The following is a 4,868-nucleotide window of genomic DNA, read 5'->3' on the forward strand; positions in this document are numbered from 1 at the left end:
TGAGGGTGAGGAATTTCTAAATTTGTGGCCCTCCAGATATTTTTGAACTATAACTCTGTTTTAAACATTGTTAGATATGGGTAAAGGTATCCATGAGGTCATGAAGAGTCAGATGCAACTGAACAAATAAACAACAAAAAAGTAAAGGTGCTTGAAAGAGCAAGTTTAATGTAGATAATTGAGTATTGGAGTACAACTCTGGAAGCCAGGGTCTGCATCCTCACTTGGCCATGAAAACCTACTGGGTCACTTTGGGCAAGTCACATTTTCTCAGACTCAAAGGAAGACAAAGGCAAACTTCCTCTGAACAAATCTTGCCACAAAACCATGTCATATGATCTCCTTAGTGTCGCAAGAAGTCAAAGATTACTTGAAGGCACACAACAATGATAGAAATTACTAGTGTAACTCTAACAGCAAAAGTTCGTATCAGTCCTGATCAGCACAATGGTGGAGTGATAGTTCAACATCTGGAGGGCCACATACCATATCTACAGTAAAAAAAATCATATTTTTAATCCTTTTTTTTTACAAATGATTTTATTGTGAGTTTTCTCAACAGACAAACAAACCAATAAACATATATACATTCACCATAAAACAGTATGACAATACCACAATAACCGCGTGAAGGGCGAGGGGGAAGGGCGCGAAAAAAGAGAAAAAGAAAAAAAAAGGGAGGGGCAAGGGGGGTAGTGGGTGGGTGTGTGAGTTAACTTCCATTTATAATTCTTCTTGAATCTTTTAATCAGTCTTTACTTATTTGTATTTTTTTCCTTAAATAGTCCTCAAAGTAGGTCCAGTCAGTAGCTGTATATTAAATAGTGATCAATTTCATAGTTAACATTGGCTATGCATTTGTTGTTGTTAGAATCATAGAGTTGGAAGAGACCACATAGGCAATCTAATCCAACCCTCTGCCATTCAGGAAAAGCACAAGCAAAGTACCCCTGACAGATGGCCATCCAGCCTCTGTTTAAGTTTCCAAGGAAGGAGCTTTTATCACACTCCGAGGCAGGGAGTTCCACTTCAACTTCAACTTACTGAAGTTACTTCAAATTATAGTGACTATCATAGAATATCTGGGTAAGATCTCTACAGAGAATATTTGTCATTGTCCTCCTCTAAGCCTGAGAGAGTGTGATTTCTTGAAACGTAGTGAGTTTCCATAAATGAATGGATTTTGAATCCTGATGTCCTATGGTGCTAGTCCAACATTAAAACCATGACGTTGGCTCACTAATTAGACAGACAGACACAGAGAGTCAGTTGATCAAAGCAACTTTCTACACCACCCCAAGCTCTTAAAATTATGATTAATAATTAATAGAACATTGCAATTATTGTATTTTTTTAAAAAATGTTAGTATATTTTGTGGAATGTAGTATCAGACTGCTCCAATCTATCTTAAAAGGCATTGAAGAATTAAAACTTTAAACAAGCTCTATGCCTTTGTCAGGCTGCATATGGAGTCTCTGAATGTGCAGGTGAGCAAGCAATCAACCTCTTGAGATTATTTGCTTTTGGTTCTTACCTGGAAGAAGAAAAAAGAAGAAAAGCTACTTAGAAAGGAGCTAGCAGGGAAATGTTTGTTTTCAAAACCGAGTGAATGTTGTCATCTTTATTTTTCATTCCCACAACTCCCATGAGAACTAAATGTAAGTGCCACTGTAGCATAGCAACTAGAATGCTAGGTTTGGTTAACAGAAATGGGGATTCGAGTGCCCATGACACATGGCATATACATTTTCTAGGGATACCCTAGACCAGGCCTGCACTACTTGTGGTCCTCCAGGTGTTTGGACTTTAATTCCTAGAATTCCTGACTATTAGACAAGCTTGCTAGGGCTTCTGGGAGTTTGGATCTCAAACACCTGGAGGGACACAGGTTGTGCAGGCATGTACTAGAATCATACCTGTATTTACAAGTGTGAAAACTAGTTGTCTTTCCAAATAGTCAGTGGATTCACTCCAGTGAACACAGTCAGTTATGAAGGCCAGAGCACGTCCTCAAGTGTTTGGAGAAACATATCTGTATGTTATTATGACAGCAAACAATTGTAAATGTATCAACATTGCTATAGACATCACAGGGTATCCTCCTGACCTTCAATGAAGTTAGGATCTCTCAAGGTTACGTGAGACAAAAATTTCCATAAAGCAGGGGTTGAATGCAACCAGGAAAGGGTCACTTCTGTTTCAGCAGACTCTAAGCTCAGATCTGTATGAATCACTACTGGATCAGAACAAAGGCCTATCCACTAGAACATCTGTATTCCTCAGTGGACAACTAAGTAACTGCAAAACCTGGATATAAAGGCAATAGGCCTCTCTTGCCTGTATTCCCAGTACCTGGTGTTTCGCCTTCCTATTGATAACATCATGATTATTATTCATTTTATTGTCAAATCTCTCTTTATTGGATGACTCCATACCCTTCTATTGTCTTGATTTGCCAAGGACTGGCTCAGTTAATCCTTGGTCCTCCCACTTTTTCAGCTTTTTAAAGAAGTGTCTCAGTTACTTTCTCCACTTCATCATACTTTACCAATGTGCACTTCACTTGCTTCAGCTACTGAAAACTGAGGCCATGGTGCAGGAATAATTTGCATTCAGTTAACTCAACAAAGGGAAAAGTGGGGACAGAATCTTGCCCTTCCCAAAAGGTTCAAGCAGAAGGAAACTGCTGCAGTCTCTCCTAACTTGTCTGTTTGTTCTTTCCTTTTAATAACTTTTGCCATCTTGATCACACTCTGTTGCTGGTCGGCAAAACTTCTTGAAGGGTATATGACTTCAAATTCTAATGTTAGAGGAAGAAAACTCAAATACCCTCCAATAACTCCAAAGCACATATTTTAATAGCTGTATAACAACTGTCTTTTTTTTCTACATCAAAAAGCCTCTGCTTTACATTTTAAGACAATCATTGTTACATTATATCCTTGTAGCACACTCCCCTTGTCATATGGTTACAATTTTCTTTCCAAGCTCTGTAACAATCCATTGTCAAAAGAAACAATCCTTTTTAGATGTGGCAATCCAGATGTTCTGTTCCAGTTAAAAGCATAACATTTCAGCAGATAAGAATGTAAGAAGAGCCAGGTTACTCCAATTGTGGCCAACTATATTCCCATATGAATGCCTCAAAATGGTCAGGGCCATGATAGCATGCTCCTGCTGTTATCTCTCAGCAGTTACTATTCTGAGGTACAGAAAGAGCGAGTCCATATTGGTAAGAAACAGAAATGCTCCAGGCTCGCCCTGGTGTCAGCTACACATACTCTTGCAAACCCAGAGGTTGGTATCCACATTGTCCAGCTGAGCTGAAACCACACAGGGCACCCCTTTGACCATCATCTCATCTTCTGTGTTGCCATCACTGCAGATCTCCCCCGCCTTCTTCCTAGTCACGCAGGCAGACGGCCAGGAGTTTGCATGGAGCTCTGTTTCCAGCTGAGATTTGTAGCATAGGCACAATCCATCCCCCTTTCTCTGCACTGATGACAGCAAGCAAAGGTATCCTGTATGGACAGCAAACTAGTCTAAATTAGTTTCAGTCAAGGTGTCCACACTGCCCCAAAACTAATGGGGTAATCTGAATTTTCATGAAAAATATGGAGTATCTCCAGTTTTGCCTGAAGTGGGACAAAGCCAATTTAACCAACATCATCAAGACAGCCAGGAGTCAACTCCACATGAATCTGTTTTTTTACACCCATGTAGACTTGCCCAGTGGAAAGAATTTATATCCATCTCACTGGGTCACCATTGATAGTCTTCTGTTTACTTTATTTTATGTTATTTTTCATATTGTGCATAGTAAAGACTCCTATATAGCAGGGAATCTATCTTCAAGACACTTATACAGTGATGAAATTGGAGGAAGGTATGTCCATCTATTTATGTTATATCCCAATTTCCCCCCAGGATTGGCTTCCAATAGAATTCAAATGGATTCCAGTAAAACACAATGAATTGTTAAATAATAAGTAAATTAATTATTCAACCAAAACATCAATTAAAACACCAATTAAAATTATAGCAGTTTAACACCACTTAATTGCTGTGATTTTATCTTATGGAATCCTGGATTATGTAGTTTAATAAGGTACTTCAAATTTTCTATCAGGCTGCCCTCTAGCAGCGAATGCCAAATTCATCCCTAAATTTCAAATCTCAGGGTTCCATTAAATAGAACCACAGCATTTAAAGTGGTATCAAAGTGCTATAAATGTGTAGGATGTACATACCAAAGAGTAATCCGAATGGGCATCATCTAGTTCCATCACATAATACAAATGCTGTTTGGGGGTCTCCAAAGATCTCTCTGAGTTGTCTTTGATTTTGTAGTACAGAATGATTCACTTATTGGAACATTTCTCTGGAAACAAAGGGCAGGTTTCTGCAGCAACGAAAAACAGGTTTTCCACCTACTCCCAAGAGCTCCCCACCCACCACATGCCTGCAAGCAAATTTCACGCACAGAGATATCACCTGATCCTTTTGTTTTAACTACAGGCCATTTGCTCAGTAAGAGACTGTAATAAAATGTGGCTAATTTGTAAAATCTGTGTTCAGTGAAAGGTGAATTGCATAGGAATGTGAACCCACCATGGAGTTCTTTCATATCCTGTTTCTTGCTTCTGTAGTGGATTTGACTGGAAAATGGATAGCCAGGATTTATGAACTGTAAAAATGGATGTGGGAGGTCACTGGACAAGTTCATGTTCATGTATTATATACAAACATTAGGGCAACTCCTGCTCTGCATCCTGGTGTTGGTAGAATGCATTTCCATGCAAGAGTACTTAGGATCACAGCCTTCCTCATTGTGCCAGAATCTCAGTTCAAGTTTCAGTAAGGAAAG

The 4,868-nt window shown here is 39.1% G+C and overlaps 1 long non-coding RNA gene across 1 annotated transcript; it reads right to left on the bottom strand.

The window, feature by feature from the left end:
• Positions 1–1,359: 1,359 nt before the first annotated feature.
• LOC134296747 (uncharacterized) lies at positions 1,360–4,446 on the bottom strand. The gene is made up of 2 exons (XR_010003590.1): positions 4,252–4,446; positions 1,360–3,522 (listed from the first exon to the last, which is right to left on the bottom strand). It is a non-coding gene; the product is annotated as an uncharacterized LOC134296747 (long non-coding RNA).
• Between the last annotated feature and the right edge of the window lie 422 nt (positions 4,447–4,868).

This window comes from Anolis carolinensis, chromosome 2 (assembly GCF_035594765.1).
Source record: "Anolis carolinensis isolate JA03-04 chromosome 2, rAnoCar3.1.pri, whole genome shotgun sequence".
Lineage (NCBI taxonomy): Eukaryota > Metazoa > Chordata > Lepidosauria > Squamata > Dactyloidae > Anolis > Anolis carolinensis.